This window comes from Leucoraja erinacea, chromosome 32 (assembly GCF_028641065.1).
Source record: "Leucoraja erinacea ecotype New England chromosome 32, Leri_hhj_1, whole genome shotgun sequence".
NCBI lineage: Eukaryota > Metazoa > Chordata > Chondrichthyes > Rajiformes > Rajidae > Leucoraja > Leucoraja erinaceus.
In genome coordinates this window covers 24,218,458-24,242,403 of record NC_073408.1, presented here as the reverse complement: position 1 = coordinate 24,242,403, position 23,946 = coordinate 24,218,458, and the positions used below count along the sequence as shown (strand labels likewise).

At 44.3% G+C, this 23,946-nt stretch overlaps 1 protein-coding gene across 2 annotated transcripts in view; it reads left to right on the top strand.

Annotated features, from left to right (window-relative positions):
* The window catches only part of dcps (decapping enzyme, scavenger), a 128,292-nt gene that overhangs the window by 8,186 nt on the left and 96,160 nt on the right, over positions 1 to 23,946 (top strand). The window lies entirely within an intron of this gene.

Sequence of the window (23,946 nt, the reverse complement as noted above, 5' to 3'; positions counted from 1 at the left end):
ATAACATTTGTACCAAGCCAATTAACCTACGGGGTTTGGAGTGTGGGAGGAAACCAAAGATCTCAGAGAAAACTCACATAGTTCACGTGTTCTGAAATGACAATGGAATCTGATTACTGCCAAACGAGTTTGTTATCTGTTTGCCAATTTCCAAACTGATTTTGTAGTGGTTCTCTAATTCCTCACGGAAATTGTAATGTGACCAATCCAAATAGAGTTCCATAATTCATCGCCTGCAGTTATGGAAACGCATGTGAAAACAACATCCTGTAACCCTAACCGTGACTCAAATGATACAAATGAACTTTGGTTTCCCCAGAGCTCTGTGTCAAAACTTCCTTTCTTCGTTCTTAAGTTCATTTAAAAAAGAAGGGCTGCATGGTGGCACAGCCATAGAGTGGCTGCCTTACAGCTCCACAGACTCGGGTTCAATCTTGCTTTGACCATGTGGGTTTCCTGCAGGTAAAGACGTGCAGATTTGTTGATTAATTGGCTCATGTAAATGTGTCCCTAATGTGTAGGATTGAACAGGTGTACAGGTCGTTGGTCAGCGTGGACTTGGTGGGCGGAAGGGCCTGTTTCCATGCTGTGTCTTTGAACTAAACTAAAATTTCAGGGGTCTGAGCATTGAGGCAAGGTCAATGTGTATTCCCCATGTCTTATTTCTCTTCAAAAGGTTATTGCGATCTCCCTTGAACAATTGAGGTGGGCAGTTCCAGAAGTTAAACACGTGTAAACACCAGCAACTCTGTCTGATGTGCAAGATCAGCATCCTGTAGAGGGTGCTGTCTCTCTAAATCTGCTGACTTAATCTTTAGTCATTGAAATCACAGATTTAACAATTGCTGAAGAATAGTTTAGTTGAGAGTTTAGAGATACAGAGCATAAACAGGCCCTTCTGCCCACCAAGTATGGAGCGACCAGCGATCACCCCATGCACTTGCTCTATCCTACACACTCGGGACAATTTACAATTTTTACCAAAGCCAATTTTACAACAAACCTGTACGTCTTTGGACAACCCAAACCCCACGCAGGTCACGGGGAGAACATACAAACTCCGTACAGACAAGCACCTGTAGTCAGGATCAAACCCGGGTCTCTGGTCTTGTAAGGCAGAAACTCTACCGCTGCGCCACCGTGCCACCTGAGCAAGTAATAGCAGCGCACTTTTGTGGATGGTACGTGCTACAGGTGAGAGTTGTTGGAGCTGAACTTCGATCACATTCCTGACTTCTGTTCTGTGGGCATTGGTCAAGATATGGGGCATCAGCTGATGAGAATCTTACTGCAGTATACCCAGTTTCCAACTTAATCATGCACCAGAGCATTTAAAGATTCATAAAACATTTAGTCAAGGTACCCCATCAAAACTGGTCCCGCCAGCCCGTGTTTGGCCCTTATCCCCCTAAACCATTCCTATCCATGTACCTATCCAAATGCCTTTTAAATATTGTTCTAGTACCTGCCTCAGGCAGCTCGTTCCGTATACCAACCACTGGTATGACTGATCAGTGATGCTCTGCAGCATGCTGGTAACATCAGTGCGTTTAAATGTTTCGAATAAGTGGTCCTAACTCCCTGCACTCTTATCTCTGTTGCATAAAATTGAATGCGTTCGGGAAAGCCAAAAGCACTTCCAATTCTATTTGACAAGAGTAGATGGAAAAGACAAATGTAACTTGACCCCCTTGTGCCTGCTCTAACTCTCCTTGCACAGCTTTTGCTCATAGTCCCACAAAATGTTTTCACCCGCCCCCCCCATTTCAAATATCTTTCATCAGAACAGTACTAACAAAGTAATGAGTGGCACAACGGCGGAGTTGCTGCCTTACAGCGCCAGATATCCGTGTTCGAGTCTGACTATGGGTGCTGTCTGTACGGAGTTTGTACGTTCTCCCCGTGACCAGCCTGGGTTTTCTCCGGGAGTACTGGTTTCCTTCCGTACTCCAAAGACGTACAGATTTGTAGGTTATTGGCTTGGTAATTGGTAAAAATTGTCCCTAGTGTGTGTAGGATAGTGTTAGTGTTGGGGGATCGCAAGTCGGCACGGACTTGGTGGGCCAAAGGGCCTTTTTCCACGCTGTATCTCTAAGTTAAACTAAGCCAAAGAGTTACACAAGACGCTGGAATCTGGGGTAAAATCAAACTTCTAGAGGGACTTGTGAGAGTTCTGAATCTGGAATTTTCTGGCACAGAAGGCAGTGCAGGCCAAATAACTGGATTTTTTTCAAAAGAGGGTTAGATTTAGCTCTTAGGGCAAAAGGAATCGAGGGATATGGGAAAAAGCAGGAACAGGGTACTGATTTTAAATGATCAGCCATGATCATATTGAATGGTGGTGCTGGCTCGAAATGCCAAATGGCCCACTCCTGCATCTATTTTTCTATGTTTCTATGACTCGGAGGGTTGAGGAGAAGGTAAGAACGTCAGAATGGAATTGTAATTGATTTTATTGATTATATTAGCCAAGTATGATAACATAACAAGTATGAAAATCATATGAGGAATTCGATTTGCCATACAATCATACCAAAAATGCAACAAAACACGCAACCATGTAAAAATTTAACATAAGCACCCTTCACAGAGGCTCCTCCATATTCCCCACTATGATGGATTGCATTGAAGTCTTATCTTCTTTCCTCCTTTTTCTCCCGCGGCCGGACAGTTGAACCATCCGCAGTCAGGGCAAATGAGGCTCCTGCAGACGGCGATCAAAGCTCCCATGTTGGGGCGATCGAACCTCCCGCGATCGGGGCGGTCGAGGCTCTTGCGGTTTCAGCTCCCGAAGCTGGTCCCTAACCAGGGACCATAAGCTCCGCGATGTTAAAGTCCGCAGGCTCCCGCTGTTGGAGCTTCAGAGATCGATCCCTGGCAAAGGGACCGCCAGCTCCGAGATGTTAAATCCGCAGGCTTCCGCAGTTGGAGCTCCCAAAGTCGATCCCCAGCAAGAGGCCGCCAACTCGACGATGATAGTCCGCAGTGCAGACGGAGATATAATACGGATAAAGTTGCATCTCCGTCGAGGAAAGAGATTAAAAAAGTTCCCCCCCCCCCCACATTATACAAAGCTAAAGAAACACTAAAAAATACATTTAACAACAGACTAAAAACAACAAAGAAGGAAAAAGACGAGACGGACCGTTGGCGAGGCAGCCATCGTTCAGCGCCACCTGGGAACAGTTAAAGATGTTCATGAATGTCCTTCCAGCTGGCCCACGCTGCTGGGTCCTTTATCTGAGACAGTTGCTTTCTGCAACAATGGCCGTGGGTACAGGCGTTCCCAGACTGTCAGGACGGTGATGTCAGTCCATCGACCGTTTGTTCAAAGCGAGCATTCACCTGGTAGGATAGGCTTGTCTTGCTGCCAGCGATACTGCTCAACCTCATTTTGTAGTTACGCTACACACAAAATGCTGGAGAAACTCAGCAAGTCAGGCAGCATCTCCGGAGAAAAAGGATCGGTGACGTTTCGGGTCAGGAACCTTCTTCCCACTCAACCCGAAACATCACCTATCCATTTTTTTTGCCAGAGGTGCTGACTGACCAGGTGTGTTACTTCAGTACTTTGTGTCTCTCTTTGAAATATACCAGCATCTGCAGTTCTTTGTTTCTACTTCCTCACATTGTACCTGCCTGACCTGCTGAATGTTTTCAGATCTTATATTTTGCCCTTTGCACTTTCCCAGTTTCATTGCATAAAACTGTCCAGATTCGTCTTGCTGTGTGTGCATGATTTAAAAAGTTCATTTAAAGTTCACTTCATGGTATCTAAAGCTTCAATGCCTTTCATTCTGTTGCCGTCTTTGTTAATGTCAGGGTGGTTGAAACCCTGTTATTATTGGAGATTAATTATTCTCAGAAACTTCCCAACATGTTCTTTTAACTTCCTCTGGTTGTTTGGGGGTATTGTAGTGTGGGTAGTGGAACGCTTAGTGATTAGTGACCATAATTCTATGAGTTTTATAGTAATGGAAAATAATAGACTGGTCCATGAATCAAAGTCCTAAATTGTTGTAAAGCCAATTCTGAAGGGCTTAGACAGGAACTTGCAGAGGTTTGACTGGGAGATGCTGTTTACAGGTAAAGAAAGGGACTTCAGGACGTGGGAGGCTTTTAAAGGTGGGATTGTGGAGAGTTTATTAACCGCATATTCCTGTTAGAATGAAGGGTGAGGCTGGCGGGTTCGGGGAACCTTGGCTGACGGAAGGATATTGAGGCCCCAGTCAGGTAAAAAAAACGAGGCTTGTATCAGGTATCAGGCTGGGATTAAGTGAATCCTTTGAAAATTATAAGACCCGAAGTGCCACGGTTCATCGGTCGGTGAACCTCACCCAGAAAGCATGTCCGGTTGGGAGCTGACCAACGAGCCTTCCGGGTGAGTTCCACCGACCGATTAACATGTGTAATATATGCAAAGAGAATTTCACTGTGCAGTTGCATATGTGACAAATAAGGCTCCATTGAAAGGCGGTGTAGGCGTGCACTTAGGGAATTCAAGAGGACATGGAACAGCTCTGGCAGACATGATAATGGAAAATCAAAAGCGATTCTGCAGGCGTATTAAGAACAAAAGGGTAACAATGGAGAGAATAAAGAATAAGTCCCCTTAAGGATTAACATGTTATCCTGTCATGTCACAGGAGATGAGACAGGTGGTAAATGAATACTGCTCATCCGTATTTACCAAGGAGATGGTAATGGTAGCAAAGGAGCAGAGGGAAATCAGTAGTGATGTGTTGGACCAGATCCAACTGACAAAAGAACAGGTGCATGTAGTCTTAAAGAATAATATTGAGGATAAATGCCCCCCCCCCCCCCCCCCCCTAATTCATGTCCCTCAATGCATTCTACCCATTCCTCTCATTCTACATTTCACACTCCACCTTCCTTCCTTATCAGATTCCACCATTTGGAATCTTTTGCATTCTCCACATCACCAACAACCTTGGTTACATTCTCCCACATCTCCCAATCAACCCCTCATTTCCTGGATCTACCTATTACTCAGAATTAACGGGACAGAAAGAATAGAATAGAATAGAATAGAATCTTTATTTGCCACGCAACCAGGGTTGGTGGTATTTGGGTTCGGTACATGATGGTACACTGCTTTAGTTACATACCACTAATAACACAGATCACCGTAATAAAGTGCATCCATACCACATCACAAATCACACATCTCACCAACATTACATAATGCAAAAAGAACAAACAAAGACCATAGACAAGACACTGTAATACATCAGAAATCATATTATTGTCTGATTATTGGACGGAATTAAGAGTTCTTATTGCTGAGGGGAAGAAACTTTTTAAAGCGGGTGGTTTTAGTAGCAAGTGACCTGAGGCGCCTCCCTGAAGGGAGAGACTGAAAAAGGTGATTTGCTGGATGGGAGTGGTCCGAGATGATCTTTTTTGCCCGTTTTGAGGTGCGTTGAAGATAAATGGAATGGATTGAGGGGAGGGGGGAGTTGATGATCCTGGAGGCCTTGGAAACAATGCGCTGTATTCTATGTAGTGAGTGACTATCGGTGTTACCGTACCAGACTGTGATTGAGGAGGTGATGATGCTTTCAATGATTGATTGATAGAAACGGACCAGGAGGTGTTTATGCACTCTGAACTTTTTGAGCTGTCTGAGGAAATATAGGCGTTGTTGACCTTTCTTGATGACGTGGTCTGCATTTATGTGCCATTTTAGGTTATTGGAGATATAGGTGCCTAGAAACTTAAATGAGTTCGTGGAGGTTATGGGGTGAGAGTTGACATGGACCGGGGGTTTGTGGTTTTGATTGCATCTGAAATCTATGATGATTTCTAAGGTTTTTGAAGTATTAAGCTGGAGGTTGTTGTCTGCGCACCATTTGACTGCGCTATCGACTGTTAGATGGTACTGTGATTCTTTGTTGACTGAGATAAGGCCAATTATTGTAGTGTCGTCTGCATATTTAAAAATTTTAACTGAGCTGCATTGGGATGTGAGGTTGTTGGTGTAAAGTGAGAAGAGCTGGGGTGACAGAACGCACCCTTGGGGGGCTCCTATGTTGAGAGTCAGAGGGCTGGAGAGTTTTTCACCCACCTTGACTCTTTGCTGTCTGTTTGTTAGAAAGTGTAGAATCCAATGGCACATGGCTGGGTGAATGCTCATGTCCAACATTTTATTGTAGAGTTTAATCGGGTGTATAGTATTAAGCTCACAAAGGGATAGCAGAGTATAGCCAAGTGAAATAGGAATTGATGTGAAAGGTGAGGTCAGTAATGGATTAAAAGTATTATATATGAATGTGCAAAGTATAAGAAGTAAAGAGGATGAGCTTGAGGCCCAGTTAGAGATTGGTAGATATTGCATTGTGGGGATTACAGAGATGTGGTTGCAGGAGGATCAGAGCTGGGAATTAAATATTCAGGGGTATAGTCTGATGATCAAGGGGGAACCTGTGGAAAATGCTACAAGATTTAGCTATCTTGGCAGCATGTTCACAGTCTATGGAGATGTAGAGGTCGACATCAACTCCCGAATTGGTAGAGCTGCATCAGTCTTCAGACGAATACAGCCAATATGGTCTAGTGGCAGCATATCCAAGATGCTAAAAGTCAAGCCCTTCCAGTCTGTAGCCCTCCCTTCAGCCCTCGATGCCAGTGAGACATGGAAAATCAATGTGAAGATGAAAAAGAAATTGAATGCATTCCAACAACGCTGCTTGAGGAACATCCTGAAGACTAGCTACAGAGACCACATCACAAATTAGGAGATCTACCGTGAAACTGCAACAAAGCCTCTCAGCCAGGACATAGAGGGATGCAGGATGAAATTTGCAGGACATGTATTTTGAATATCACGTGAACATGCAACTAAGATAGCAATGACATGGCAACCTGACGGAAGAAGGAAAAGAGGCTGACCAAAACACCCTGCAACCTCCTAGCAGATGACACAAAGCTGGGTGGCAGTGTGAACTGCTAGGAGGTTGCAGGGTGACTTTGTCAGGTTGAGTGAGATTCATGGCAGATACAGTACAATGTAGATAAATAACCATATAACCATATAACAACTACAGCACGGAAACAGGCCATCTCGGCCCTACAAGTCCGTGCCGAACAACAAATAAATGTGAGGTTATTTACTTTGGCGGCAAGAACAAGGAAGCAGATTATTATCTCAATGGTGTCAGATTAGGATAAGGGATGTGCAACGAGACCTGGATGTCCTTGTACACCAGTCACTGGAAGTAAACATGCAAGTACAGCAGGCAGTGAAGAAACCTAATGGCATGTTGGCCTTCATAACAAGAGGATTTGAGTATATGAGTAAAGAGGTCCTTATGCAGTTGTATAGGGCCCTGGTGAGACCACATCTGGAGTATTGTATGCTGTTTTGATCTCCAAATTTGAGGAAGGACATCCTTGCTATTGAGGGAGTGCAGCGTAGGTTCATGAGGTTAATCCCCGGGATGGCGGGACTGTCATATGAGGAAAGATTGGAAAGACTGTGCTTGTATTCACTGGAATTTAGGATGAGAGGGGATCTTATAGAAACATATAAAATTATAAAAGGACTGGACAAGCGAGATGGAGGGAAACTGCTCCCAATGTTGGTGGAGTCCAGAACCAGGGGGCCACAGTCTAAGAATAAAGGGGAGGCCATTTAAAACTGAGATGAGAAAAAACAATTTCATCCAGAAAGTTGTGAATTTGTGGAATTCTCTGCCACAGAAGGCAGTGGAAGCCAATTGACTGGATGAATTTAAAAGAGAGTTAGATAGAGCTCTTGGGGCTAGCGGAATCAAGGGGTATGGGGAGAAGGCAGGCATGGGTTACTGATTGTGGGTGATCAGTCATGATCACAATGAATGGCAGAGCTGGCTCGAATGGCTGAATGGCCTCCTCCTGCACCTATTTTCTATGTTTCGATGAGAGGCAGAGATAAGGTGAGGCAGGATAGAGGAGTCCAGAATAAGTGGGTGTAAGTTTAAGTTGAGGGAGGAAAGTATTTGAATGAGACTCCTGGGCAAAGGAGAGGGAATAAGCTGCTAGAAGAAGCTGTAAAAGTGGGTACAGTGGTTACATAGAAAGGAAAGGTTTAGTGGGATATGGGCCTAACACAGGCAAAATGGACTAGCTCGGTTATAAGACTTGGTTGGCTGGATAGGTTGGGTCAAAAGTCTACTTGAGTGCAGAGAAGATTTACAGGGATGTTTTTTTTCCTGGTCCCCTTATTCCAATCTGTCTGAAAAAGGGTCCTGACCTAAAATGTCACTTTAGTTATGTTTATTGTCACATGTACTGAGGTACAGTGAAAACCTATCCATGTGTAAGAAGGAACTTCTGGTTTACACCGAAGATGGACACAAAATGCTGGAGTAGCTCAGTGGGTCAGGCAGAAAAGGAATAGGTGATGTTTTGGGTGCGAAACCCTTCTTCAGGACGTTTCGGGTTGAGAACTTATCCATAGATGCTAGCTGACCCACTGAGCTACTCCAGCATTTTGTATCTATATTTGGTGTAAACCAGCATCTGCAGTTCCTTTTTATTACATTTACGAGGATGTTGCCAAGACATGAGGGCCTGAGCTATGGAGAAAGATTGCACAGGCTATGAATTTATTTCTTGGAGTGCAGGAGGCTGACGTGGTGATCTTAAAGAGGTATATGAAATCATGAGGGGAATTAAAAGGTTGAATGCACAGTCTGTTACTCGGGGTATGGGAATCAAGAACCAGAAGACATGGGTTTGAAGTGGGAGGGGAAAGCTTTAACGAACCAGAGTAGCAACGTTTTCACTCAGTGGGCATTGGATACGTGGACGGTGCTGTGAGAGAAGGTAGGTGAAGCAGGTACAATAACAATATTTAAAATACATTTGGTCATGCACATGGTTAGGAAGAGGGTTAGAGGGATCTGGGCCAAATGTAGGCAAATGGGATAAATTTAGCTGGGACATCTTGGTCAGCGTAGACAAGTGGGACCGAAATGTCTGTTTCTGTGCTGTATGAAACTATGTACACTCCCAGGAAAACAATTTCCCTGCTAGGCCTACCAGTTACGTCATTGAATACTGTATATATTTCTACATGGCCTCTGACCACCAATCCACCACATAAACCTGATTTTACTCAAAAATGGCTTCATTAAATGTGTTGGCCTGGAGTTAAACAAAACACACTGACCCTCCCTCCACCTCCATCCACTCTATAATGACACAGCCCTTTAAATTATGATATAGAGTTAGTCATGATCTGCTTTCTGCTTTTACTTCTGGGATGAATTCAAAAATAAATAAAACATTCTTATGTATTTCTGTCATAATGCAGCAAATCTCATCCAGATGGAGATAGCCGGGTTCTGACATAATGTTCTCATGGGAAAAGCTGCTCTTTTCTGGACAACATTGCTGCTTGTGGACTCCAGGTGTTTGGCATCAGACTGCAGCCATCGTGCATAGATGGAAGTCTTAATTGCCTGGAAGAGAAATATGCATTTGAATCAAAGCACTGTTGGATTCAGCACTGTTGGATGATTAGTATTGATGCTAACCTAGACAATATATTTTGATTATCCAAATAACTTGAGGCTCCTTGCTGGGATAGTGTAGGGTATTTTCTAATACACGACTCAAGTGGCATTGTTAAGAATCTAGAGTGTTATTATTATATGTCCCAGATAAAACAATGGAATTCTTACTTGCAGCAGCACTACAAAATATAATAACAGCAGGCACATGCCGTCAGGGTAGGCAAGGTAGGCACTGCCTACCCAGACTAAAATTATAAAATGGTAATTATTAAATATAAATAGTAAAGGCACGGGAGAATTATGCCTACCTAAGAGATCGATATGTGCAGCTCACGTGCTGTTGATGCAACTTCAAGCCTTCAATGACATGGAACTGAAGGCAGCTGAAATTCTGCATTTGCACCGTGGACTGTGTACAGCACATGCGCAACAACCAACTGCGCATGCGCAGCACAAGTTTCTTGGCAGGTTTTTCAAACATGAATGGCCATTATCTTAAGAGTATCTTGAGTAACAAAGAGAAAAGAATGGAGTTTATGTACAAATAATGTGGTAAGTATATTTCTTTGAGCAAAATGTTTTTAAATATCGTATTTCCCGGCAATGAAGATGCAATTTTTTACCCAAAAATAAGGCACAAACATTTACCTGCGTCTTGGAGGCCAAAGGTTAGGTTCTTAGCCAAGAAAGACAGACTTGGCTATCCCTGAGTACAGCAACATCAAGAACGTGTGGGTAGTCTGGCCAGGGGTAAAGTTGCGGGGAGGGCAGGAGCGTTGAGAAGGAGGGGGTTGGGGATCATGCCAGAAACTCACTTACCACTGCCGCGACGCTCCGAGCACGGAGCCACCGCATTGTGGCCGGGGAGGGAAGTAGCTCGGGTGGCTGCGAGCGGCCACCGGGACCGGACAGCGGTTTCATGGCAGCCGTTTCCAGCAAATCCTTAAATTCCGACTGCCGCCGGGGAGCAGGAAATGGGCTCACTTGCTGCGCTGGGTGATACTGCATGGTATTCACTGCCCGGTGGAACTTTCTCCTGTGTCTGCGCGAGGAACCTCAATTGGTCCCTTGATCGTGCTGACACAGGAGTAAGCTCCACCGCCCGCTGTCCTGTTATTCATCGCCCGCTGACCCGCACTTGTCCGGTCTCCATCATTGTCCGGTCTCCATCAGTGTCCAGTCTCCATTGAAAGACATGGTAGTAAATGCCATGCAGTGTCATCCAGTGCAACAAGTGAGGCCATGTCCTGCTCCTGGCGGCAGTTGGAATTTAAGGATTTGCGGTGCTCGGAGCGACATGGCAGCGGTGAGTGAGTGAGTTACTGGCATGATCCCCGACCCCCTCCTTCACAATGCTCCTGCCCTCCCCACAACTTTACCCCTGGCCAGACTCCTCACACGCTGTGAAAGGAACTCTTCCCCCAATTGGTCCCTTGAACTAGTATTGTCATTCAATAAGATCACAACTGATTCAACTTGTCCCGGTGTGCTCCCGTTTATCCCACCATCTCTCCGCCTGCCGTCACCCTCCACCCCCCACGCCCCACCCATTCAGTAATTCAGAATGAAGGAGATTTGGAAGTCTTGTGCAAATTGAATTGTTACTTTCTTTATTTTTATTTTTTATCTTTTTGAGCGTGAGAAATTCTATGTCCCGCCAGCCTTCTTTCAAAATTTAACAACTCAAAATGGGGCTGCGTCTTCGTCGCAGGTGCGTCTTCATTGCCGGGAAATACGGTACCTAATTAAGAGATATGGCTTTTTAAGATTTAAAAAAAAGTCGACTGACAGCTTACGGAGAGGATAACAATCTGCGCATGCACGGTATAAGATTAAAAAAAAAGCCGACTGACTGCCTACCATGAGTGATTACTCGCGTGCCTGATAAACAGTAATCTGTAAATAATATAATAACTGAGTTGAAAAAGTTCTGTGTGTGTGTGTGTATATATGTATATATGTGTATGTGTGTGTGTGTATATATATATCTATCTATCTATCTATCTATCTATCTATCTATCTATCTATCTATATATCTATATATCTATCTATCTTCTATATATATATAAAACTCAAATCAGTCCGGCTGCATTTCTTCCTTTGATTCATTGCCACGCCCAATCCAGACGCTCAATCTCCGAGATATTTTCCATTTCGGTAGAGATTTCGCTTTTCTTTCTAACTATCCGCTCCTCATTTCATTTCGTCGTGTTGAAGTACATGTTTTTAATCAAATCCTTCTCCCCCCCCACCCCACCCACCCCCAAGTATTTCAAAAATAAACAGGCTTCCCCATTTACATGTCAGCTTCCAACACACTTCGAAACAAAGTTGCAAGAGAGGAACACTGAACTTTTCACTGCTGCAGCAGGCAGGGGAGGGCTGCAATCTTACATTTGGGAACGGGCTCAGTTCCAATGGAGGAGACGGGTGCATGGTGGAATATTGGGTTGGGGGATCACACCGTTGGGGGATCACACCATTGGGGGAGCAGACCCAACGGGTCTGCACTTGGTCTAGTATATATATAAAACTCAAATCAGTCCGTCCGCCAGCAGTACGGCGTCCGGCTGCATTTCTTCCTTTGATTCATTGCCACGCCCAATCCAGACGCTCAATCTCCGAGATATTTTCCATTTCGGTAGAGATTTCGCTTTTCTTTCTAAGTATCCGCTCCTCATTTCATTTCGTCGTGTTGAAGTACATGTTTTTAATCAAATCCTTCTCCCCCCCCCTCCGCCACCCACCCCCAATTTCAAAAATAAACAGGCTTCTCCATTTACATGTCAGCTTCCAACACACTTCGAAACAAAGTTGCAAGAGAGGAACACTGAACTTTTCACTGCTGCAGCAGGCAGGGGAGGGCTGCAATCTTACATTTGGGAACGGGCTCAGTTCCAATGGAGGAGACGGGTGCATGGCGGAATATTGGGTTGGGGGATCACACCATTGGGGGAGCAGACCCAACGGGTCTGCACTTGGTCTAGTATATATATAAAACTCAAATCTGTCCGCCTGCAGTACGGATCCCTTCCTTCCTTTCGATTCGTTGACGGCTGCTCCTTCCTCAGCTTCCAACACACTTCAAAACAATGTTGCAAGACAGGAACACTGAACTTTTCACTGCTGCAGCAGGCAGGGATTTTTTTTAAAGAGGCAGGGCAGTGCTGGAATCTTACTTTTGAGAACGGCTTCAGTTCCATTGGAGGAGACGGGTGCATGGTGGAATATTGGGTTGGGGGATCACACCATTGGGGGAGCAGACCCAACGGATCTGCACTTGGTCTAGTATATATATAAAACTCAAATCAGTCCGCCTGCAGTACGGATCCCTTCCTGCCTTTCGATTCGTTGACGGCTGCTCCTTCCTCAGCTTCCAACACACTTCGAAACAATGTTGCAAGACAGGAACACTGAACTTTTCACTGCTGCGGCAGGCAGGGGAGGGATTTTTTTTTAAAGAGGCAGGGCAGTGCTGGAATCTTACTTTTGAGAACGGCTTCAGTTCCATTGGAGGAGACGGGTGCATGGTGGAATATTGGGTTGGGGGATCACACCATTGGGGGAGCAGACCCAACGGGTCTGCACTTGGTCTAGTATACATTTAAAACTCTGGGGCCTTCCGACCGACTGCTGACCGGCGCCCTTCCTGCCTTTCGATTCGTGCCCGATACTCGCAGATGTCCAATCGGAATGGCCGATGCTCGCAGATGTCCAATCGGAATGGATTAATTTGCATGTACGGCTGCCGGCTGCATTTCTTCCTTTGATTCATTGCCACGCCCAATCCAGACGCTCAATCTCCGAGATATTTTCCATTTCGGTAGAGATTTCGCTTTTCTTTCTAAGTATCCGCTCCTCATTTCATTTCGTCGTGTTGAAGTACACGTTTTTAATCAAATCCTTCTCCCCCCCCCCCCCCCCCCCCCCCCACCACAGCCAAGTATTTCAAAAATAAACAGGCTTCTCCATTTACATGTCAGCTTCCAACACACTTCGAAACAAAGTTGCAAGACAGGAACATTCTGAACTTTTCACTGCTGCAGCAGGCAGGGGAGGTGCCATTGGATTTTTTTTTAAAGAGGCAGGGCAGTGCTGGAATCTTACTTTTGAGAACGGCTTCAGTTCCATTGGAGGAGACGGGTGCATGGTGGAATATTGGGTTGGGGGGTCACACCATTGGGGGAGCAGACCCAACGGGTCTGCACTTGGTCTAGTATATATATAAAACTCTGGGGCTTGCCGTCCGGATCCCTTTCTGCCTTTTGATTCATGCCCGATACTCGCAGATGTCCAATCGGAATGGCCGATGCTCGCAGATGTCCAATCGGAATGGATCCATTTGCATGTACGGCTGCCGGCTGCATTTCTTCCTTTGATTCATTGCCACGCCCAATCCAGACGCTCAATCTCCAAGATCTTTTCCATTTCGGTAGAGATTTCGCTTTTATTTCTAATTATCCGCTCCTCATTACATTTCGTCGTGTTGAAGTACACGTTTTTAATCAAATCCTTCTCACCCCCCCCCACCCTCAAGTATTTCAAAAATAAACTGGCTTCTCCATTTACATGTCAGCTTCCAACACACTTAGAAACAAAGTTACAAGACAGGAACACTCTGAACTTTTCACTGCTGCAGCAGGCAGGGGAGGTGCCATTGGATTTTTTTTTTAATCCACTGCTGAGGGAGGCAGGGCAGTGCTGGAATCTTACTTTTGAGAACGGCTTCAGTTCCATTGGAGGAGACGGGTGCATGGTGGAATATTGGGTTGGGGGATCACACCATTGGGGGAGCAGACCCAACGGGTCTGCACTTGGTCTAGTATATATTATATATATTATATATATATATTATGTAGGGCACTATATATATAGTGCCCTACATAATGTTTGGGACAAGGGCCCATCATTAATTTATTTGCCTCTGTACTCCACAATTTGATATTTGTAATAGAAAAAATCACATGTGGTCAAAGGCCATTTTTATATATTTTGGTTTCATCATGTAGAAATTACAGCAGTGTTTATATGTAGTCCCCCCATTTCAGGGCACCATAATGTTTGGGACACATGGCTTTCCAGGTGTTTGTAATTGCTCAGGTGTGTAATACTTGCCTCCTTAATGCATGTACAAGAGAACTCTCAGCACCGAGTCTTTCCTCCAGTCTTTCCATCACCTTTGGAAACTTTTATTGCTGTTTATCAACACGAGGACCAAAGTTGTGCCAATGAAAGTCATAAAAGCCATTATGAGACTGAGAAACAAGAATAAAACTGTTGGAGACATCAGCCAAACCTTAGGCTTACCAAAATCAACTGTTTGGAACATCATTAAGAAGAAAGAAAGCACTGGTGAGCTTACTATTCGCAAAGGGACTGTCAGGCCAAGGTAGACCTCCACAGCTGATGATAGAAGAATTCCCTCTATAGTGAAGAAAAATCCACAAACACCTGTCGGACAGGTCAGAAACACTCTTCAGGAGTCAGGTGTGGATTTGTCAATGACCACTGTCCGTAGAAGACTTCATGAACAGAAATACAGAGGCTACACTGCAAGATGCAAACCACTGCTCAGCTGCAAAAGTAGGATGGCCGGGTTACAGTTTGCCAACTAGTAATTAAAAGAGCAACCACAGTCTGGAAAAAGGCCTTGTGGACAGATGAGATGAAGATTAACTTATATCAGAGTGATGGCAAGAGCAAAGTATGGAGGACACAAGGAACTGCCCAAGATCCAAAGCATACCAACTCATCTGTGAAACACGGTGGTGAGGTTGATTTGGCCTGTACATGTATGGCTGCTGAAGGTACTGGCTCGGTTATCTTCATTGACGATACAACTGCTGATGGTAGTAGCATAATGAATTCTGAAGTGTATAGACACATCCTTTCTCCTCAATTTCAAACAAACGCCTAAAAACTCATTGGCCGGTGGTTCATTCTACAGTAAGACAATGATCCCAAACATACTGCTAAAACAACAAAGGAGCTTTTCAAAACTAAAAAACGGTATATTCTTAAGTGGCCAATAACTCGATCTGAACCTAATAAAGCATGACTTTTATATGCTGAAGAGAAAACTGAAGGGGACTACTCCCCAAAACAAGCATAAGCTAAAGCTGGCTGCAATACAGTCCTGGTGGAGCATCACCAGAGAAGGGGGGGGGGGGGACTATGTATAAACACAGCTGTAATTTTTATATGGTGAAACCAAGATGTATAAAAATGCCCTTTATTAAAATCTGACAATGTGCACTTTAACCACATGTGATTTTTTTTTCCTATTACAAATCTTTGAGTAGAGTACAGAGGCAAATAAATAAATGATGGGTCTTTGTCCCAAACATTATGGAGGGCACTGTATGTGTGAATATATATATAAGACACACACACACACACACACACACACACACACACACACACACACACACACACACACACACACACACACACACACACACACACACACACACACACACACACACACACACACACACACACACACACACCCCCCCCCCCCCCCCCCCTCTAAGACCAAAGCAATGAAAGGGTCTCGACCCAAAACGTCACCCATTCCGTTGCTACTTGTGTTTAATAGCCTCATGTCTATAGTAGGCTGTGGGCCGAGGAGCTTTATTCTGCAGTTTCGTGACCTAAGTCACCAAATTACATGAAATTTTCATATATTGTGAACATTTTTTATATAAATCACCCCTGAAACTTGATATGAAGAAGACTTGCACATTTTTATTAAATTAGAGAAAAAACGGAAAAATGTCGGGAATTTATTAGTCCAATCAAAGCATGCTTAACATTGAGTTGTCTGCCAGTTGGCCAATCACGCGCTTTGCTTCAGGCTAGCACACAAAATGGCTGAGGGGGCTTCACAGATGCCTGTTTTACTGGAGATTCCGATGTGTTGTTCTGTGGAATAAATGTCGTGGAAACTTGCAGCAGGTTAATTGTATTTAGTGGGAAAAGCATTAAAAAGGCTGAAGAAAGTGCTGCAGTGGATTAAAGTGCAAGAAAGTCTTCAAAGTCCTTGCTGATGTGCTGGAACACAAAGAAGGCCCCCATGAATCAACTCTAACTAAAAAGTGAGACTAAAGTCTGAATTTATGAAAATCTATCTGTATGGACTTTAATTAATTTCATTCATGAAATTGAGGGCCTAAACTATAACACAGTTAATTAAACATTTTCACTAATGCCAGCCTGTTGTAGAGTAATAAGTCTTTAACAGCTAATCTCAGAGCAGTCAGTCAGGAGATCAGAGAATTTAGAAAAGTGCAGCATAGGAACAGTCCTTTCAGCCCACAATATCAATGCTGAACATGATGCAAAGTTAAAGTTATCGCCTCTGCCTGCATGTGATCAATAAACCTTCAATCCCTGCATATGATGAACTATTTGTCTTCCTAACCCAGAGGCTCACAATCTGACAATGGAGGAGGTCTAAGCCATAAAGGTCAGTGTGGGAAGGGGACCTGGGAGATTGGCTGATATGAGTCCTGACATACATCTACACTGCCCCTTGTGCTCCTTGAACATGTCACCTTGGCTGTGACCAGCTAACCACCAGTAATGATGAAATCGGGAGTATGAAGCATTCACGAGATTATTACTACTGAAGTTTGCAGGAAGCCTTATAATACTGTTATTATTCAGTCAACTTGGAAAATATTGGAAATTAGTATTCCTGTACTTTGCTGTAATAGTATTATTATTTGTCTCTGTCTAATGGGAATTCTGAAATATGGAAAAATATTTTGGCAAGTGGATTTTTTTCTGCCAATGTGTTATTTAAAAAAATTATATCTACACAGATGTTCTGCTTAATGAGCATTTGCAGCTCATTAAGTGATTACCATTACCAATGCCTTCCAGAAGGTCATAAAAGGAGTGCAGAAGGCAAGAAGTTTTGTGAACATAATGCAAAGTGCTGGAGAGGGAGTTTCCACTAGTATTTAGTTTAGTTTAGAGATACAGCGTGTAATGATCAATAGATTCAGGATCAGTTCCTGTGGATTGGAGGATAGCTAATGTTATCCCACTTTTCAAGAAAGGAGAGAGAGAGAAAACTGGGAATTACAGACCAGTTAGCCTGACCTTGGTGGTGGGAAAGATGCTGTAGTCAATTATTAACGAGGTAATATTGGTGCATTTGGATAGCAGTAAAAGGATTAGTCCAAGTCAGCATGGATTTATGAAAGGAAAATCATGCTTGACTAATCTTCTGAAGTTTTTTGAGGATGTGACAAGTAAAATGGATGAAGGGGAGCCAGTGCATGTAGTGTATCTAGACTTTCAGAAAGCCTTTGATAAGGTCCCGCACGGGAGACCGGTGACCAAAATTAGAGCACATGGTATTGGGGGTAGGGTGTTGAAATGGATAGAAAATTGGTTGGCAGACAGGAAGCAAAGAGTAGGAGTGAACGGGTCCTTTTCAGAATGGCAGGCAGTGGCGAGTGGAGTGCCGCAAGCCTCGGTGTTTGGGGCTGCTACGGTTAACATATATATTAATGATTTGGAAGAGGGAATTAGGAGCAACACTAGCAAGTTTGCCGATGACACAAAGTTGGGTGGCAGTGTGAACTGTGAAGAGGATGTTAGGAGGTTGCAGGGTGACCTGGACAGGTTGAGTGAGTGGGCAGATGCGTGGCAGATGCAGTATAATATAGATAAATGTGAGGTTATCCACTTTGGTAGCAAAAACAAGGGGGCAGATTATTATCTTAATGGAGTTACGTAGAGGGGAGGTGCAGCGAGACCAGGGTGTCCTTGTACACTGGTCACTGAAAGTTGGCGTGCAGGTACAGCAGGCAGTGAAGAAAGCTAATGGAATGTTGGCCTTCATAACAAGAGGATTTCAGTATATAAGTTATTCTGCAGTTGTATAGGGCTCTGGAAAGACCACATCTGGAGTATTGTGTACAGTTTTGGTCTCCTAATTTGAGGAAGGACATCCTTGTGATGGAGGCAGCGCAGCGTAGGTTCACGAAATTGATCCCTGGGATGGCGGGACTGTCGTATGAGGAAAGATTGAAAAGACTAGGCTTGTATTCACTGGAGTTTAGAAGGATGAGGGTGGATCTTATTGAAACATAAAATTATAAAAGGACAGGACAAGCTAGATGCAGGAAAAATGATCCCAATGTTGGGCGAGTCCAGAACCAGGGGCCACAATCTTAGAATAAAGGGGAGGCCATTTAAGACTGAGGTGAGAAAAAACATTTTCACCCCAAAGAGTTGTGAATTTGTGGAATTCCCTGCCTCGGAGGGCAGTTGAGGCCGAATCACTGGATGGAATTAAGAGAGAGTTAGATAGAGCTCTAGGGGCTAATGGAATCAAGGGATATGGGGAGAAGGCAGGCACGGGTTATTGATTGGGGACGATCAGCCATGATCACAATGAATGGCGGTGCTGGCTCGAAGGGCCGAATGGCCTCCTCCTGCACCTATTTTCAATGTTTCTTAACAGGCCCTTTGGCCCACCGAGTCCACATCACCAGCGATCCCTCACATTTTTAACAAAGAGCCAGGAATTAAAAACATATAGCAGTAACTGTGTATTCATGGGAGTATTTTATGTCCTTTATTTTCCATTAAATGAATTAGTTTAAGGGCTAGGTTTATTATTGTCATGTGTAATTAGGTAGATTAGTTTATTGTCATGGGTACTGAGGTACAATGAAAAGCTTTTTGCAGCGTGCTAACCAGTCAGTGGAAAGACTGTACATGATTACCGTCGAGCACTCAAACAGTGTATATATGATGAAGGGAATAACGTTTTGTGCACGATCAAGTCCAGTAAAGTATAATTAAAGATAGTCCGAGGTAGAGTGAAAAGCTTTGTTTGGCATACTATCCAATCAGATCAGACAATATTATACTTGAATACAATCTAGTCAAATTCAAGTCCAATAGGTAGAGCAAAGGAGGATGCAGACTACAGAATATAGTTCTCTACGTTGCGCATCGGTTCCACAAACAATTTCCAATGTAGCCGGCAGTACCCTAGTTCATGGCAGGACCGTTCATACGCCTGTTAACAGAAGGGAAGACACTGTTCCTGAGTCTGGTGGTGCATGCTTTCAACCTTCTGTATCTTTTGCCTAACAGGAGCAGAGAGAAGTAATGACTGGGGTGGGTCAAGTCTATGATTATGAATCAGAATCAGAATCATACTTTATTCGCCGAGTATGTTTTGCAACATAAGAGGAACTTCATTTCCAGGTCAGTCATACAATTAAAAGTAACAGATCACTCAAAAACACATTTTAAAATGAACATCCACCACAGTGACTCCTACACATTCCTCACTGTGATGGAAGGCGAAATAAAGTTCAAGTCCTTCCCTTAGTTCTTCCTCGGTCGTGGGCCTCGAGCCCCCGTTGACAGGATGATCTTGACTCCCCAAGCCGGTGGCGTTCGGGCCCTCCGTGTCGATGCGATCAAGCTCCCGCATCAGGGGAATGTCAGCTCCCCTGCGTCGGGCGATCGAACCTCGCGTCGGGGCAGGTTGAACCTTCCACGACGTTTGAGCTTTCCGACTCGGGCTCTCCCAAAGACTGCGAGCCCTTGGTGTTGGTTCCGTGGTGGGAGCGATCCCAGGCAAGGGATCAGCTCCGACGTTAAGTCTACGCCCCGCGGCGGGGCTCACGACAATCCGAGGAGGCTTCCAGCTCCATCGATGGTAGGCCGCAGAGCCCGGCGAATGTGGCCCGAAATTCAATCACATCTCTGGGAAGGTAAGAACCTGAAAAAAAAGTTTCCCCCGATCCCCTCCTCCCTCCCCCCTTCTCCCACATAAAACAAACCGAATAACATTAAAACAAAAACTTTTAACAAACTAAAAAAATAACAAAAAGAGTGAAAAGACAAATAGACTGCCGGCAGGGCAGCCATCGCCCCGGCCCCCTGGTGGTCTTTGTAGAAGCAAAAAACTGCAGATGGTGGTTTATACAAAAGATAGACACATTTTAGGCCAGGACCGTTCTTCAGCCTCAAATGTGAAATCTGAATTCTGTCTGAAAAATTGTCTCAACCCAAAACATCACCCTTTTTCTCCTTTGCTCGAGCACTTAGTTTCTATCTTAAGTCTATCATTATATTGGCTGCTTTTCCAAGTCAATGTGATGTATAGATAGAGTCAACATTGGGGAGTCTGGTTTGTGAGATGGACTAAAGTACATCTGCAACTCTGCAAAAATCTTGGGCAGAACTCCTGTTGTGATTCCTGGAGTAAGGTTAAATAACGTTTAATAACAGTAGTGCATTCCTTGTGTGGGATATGACTTCAACCGTAACAGTATTCCCTCTGATGTCTTTTGACTTTTTTTAACTTTTTCCTTGATTCTACCCTCACTCAAAAGCCTGCCCGATGCCAAGAACAAGCATTCTGATCTTACCTGTGTATTTGAGCCCTTTGCTTAAGGGTGGTAAGGCAATGAGCTGAATCCTCCTAGTGAAGTGTAACCTGGACATTGTGAGCAACTTGCTAAGAAGTATCTCTTGACCACTTTCGATTACACTTTTTGTCACTGTGCTGATGATTGAGCGTGGAGAGGTTGGTATGTGACTGGTGTATGTGATGGCGATAACCCTGGAAGACGATCGGCCACATTAGGATTTGATCAGCTTTGTCGGTGATGGCCTTACCAGGCTACTTAGGCTTACCAGGTGACCTTGACATTTCCCAGCCAGAGCCCAATGCAACTTCAATGCTCAATGCAAGCCATTCCTCCTGTGGCTTTTGTTGCCGGGGGTGGAAAATTACAATTGCTCAAGAGTTTTTTTCATTTTTAGATTGCTTGTTTATTTCAGACATCTTACCAAGTTCACATTTATTGGCACGTGCACCAATTAAGGTACAGTGATATTTGAGTTACCATACGGCCATACAAGTAAAAAAAGTACGCTATAGACAATAATTTTAACATAAACATCCACCACAGCGGAATCAACATTCCTCACTGTGATGGAAGGCAATAAAGTTCAGTTATCTTCCTCCTTTGTTCACCCATGGTCAGGGCCTTTGAACCCTCCGCAATGCCTCTGCCAACGGTCCGATGTTAAAACTCTCTCGTCGGGATGATGGAGACTCCAGCGTGGGGACGGAACGGAAACACTACGCGGCACGGAGCTCCATGATCATCTTCAAAAAAATTCCATGTTATTTGTTTTCGGAGGCCTTTGTTTGAATGATTGTCTCCTGATGTGTTTCTATCCCTTCATTTCAGTGAAAGAGACCCTCCTTGAATAACATACTAAATTAGTTGATTGATTGGTTTATTGATTGATACTTTATTATCACATGTGACGTCACAGTGAAATTCGTTGTTTTGCATACCATACACAAAGTATGTAAAGGGTCACCACCTACAGGATGCCCACAAAGTTACAAAGTCCACAATGTGGTCCACCTCGTTCCTCGATGGCCCACCTCACCCCGCTCTCTGACGGCCTTCCTCACTCTCGGCGGTTGCTCGAGGATCCCTCATCGCTCTCTCAGTGCGGTTGCCGTCCGTAGCAGGCGAGCCGGGCCTACTGGGCAGATCCAACATCCGCAGTGAGGGAGCCGGACTACTGGAGGGCTTGGCCCCACTCGCTGGGAACACTCCCGGCCGCACTACTTTCCAGGTGTATTCTAACTGAATATTCTGCGAGGTTCATGAAAAATTGACCAGGTTACCTGTTTAATCGGTGGTTGAGGATTGTCCTCTTGCAATTAACGCCTTGGATTATATATTCACCTGAAAGGTGTCATCAATTTCATAGCGAATCTTAAAGGTGCCACTTTGTACATGAAGCATTCCATTATTACAGCCATGATATGCCAGCAAATGTTATGCACAAATGCCTGAAAAGGACTTGAATCGTATGATTCAGGGGAAAGAGCTTATAACACTGCCACAAAGGACTGATGATTTGTCATAGGAAATTGTGGCTTCAAATTCACAATTATGGCTGAGCCACCTTATGAAGGAATGTTCCTTCAGAAGGTCATGATGTACACCTTTTACCCCTTGATTACATTTTGCATTTCAATTGGGCATTTTCTGGCATATGAATAGATCACTTCAATCTGCAGGGTAATGAATCTGTTATTTTCTTGCAGCGCTTGTCATCAATTCTTGCTCAATATAACTACAATGCATTTGTTCATGGAGAAACAACTGCTTTAATGTGAAACTGGCTGCCAGATGCAGAACTGAATGAGGACTATTTATAGAGAAGGACAAGGAGTCATGCAGCACAGAAACAGGCCCTTCACCCCAACTCGTCCATGCCAACAAAGATGCCCCATTTGCCTGCATTTACACAGAAATAGAAAATAGATGCAGGAGGAGGCCATTCGGCCCTTCGAGCCAGCACTGCCATTCATTGTGATCATGGCTGATCGTCCCCTATCAATAACCCATGCCTGCCTTCTCCCCATATCCCTTGACTCCACTAGCCCCTAGAGCTCTATCTAACTCTCTCTTGAATCCATCCAGTGGCTTGGCCTCCACTGCCCTCTGTGGCAGGGAATTTAATAAATGCACAACTCTCTGGGTGAAAACGTTTTTTCTGACCTCAGTCTTAAATGACCTCCCCTTTATTCTAAGACTGTGGCCCCTAGTTCTGGACTCGCCCCACATTGGGAAACATTTTCCTGCATCTAGCTCATACCCCTCTACACTTTTCCTATCAAGACTCCAGAGTGTTTAATTATCATATGTACCAAAATGGAACAATGAAATTCTTACTTGCAGCAGCACAACAGGTTTGTAAGCAGTACTCCATAGATAATATAAACAAAAATAAATTAAATATTAGACAAATAATATAGTACAAAAAAAAAGAAAGCCCAAAGTTCCGAGTGCGGCGTTTCTCAACCTTTTCACCCTTGCGGAACCCTTGAAATTGTTTTCATGTCTCAGGGAACCCCTGAGTTGGGGGCTGCTGGGCCCGCCGCCATTTTGAGATCGCCATTTTGACTTGCACAATGGCGATCTCTGGAGTCACAACGGGGACCCGTCAGCCACGCCTGCGCAGTTGGGGAAGGGCAGGTCCCCTTCGTTTTTTCAATCTGCTCTCGCGTCTCAGTCTCTGCTATAAGTCTCTTGCTTTTCAGAATTAAGGGACAGAAGTTTAGGGGTAATATGAGGGGGAACTTCTTTACGTAGAGAGTGGTGGCGGTGTGGAATGAGCTCCCAGTGGAAGTGGTGGAGGCAGGTTCATTGGTATCATTTAAAAAAAAATTGGATAGGCATATGGATGAGAAGGGAATGGAGGGTTATGGTACGAGTGCAGGCAGGTGGGACTAAGGGAAAAAAAATTTGTTCGGCATGGACTTGTAGGGCCGAGATGGCCTGTTTCCGTGCTGTAATTGTTATATGGTTATATGGTTATAACTACAAAGTGTTTCACTTTACGAATT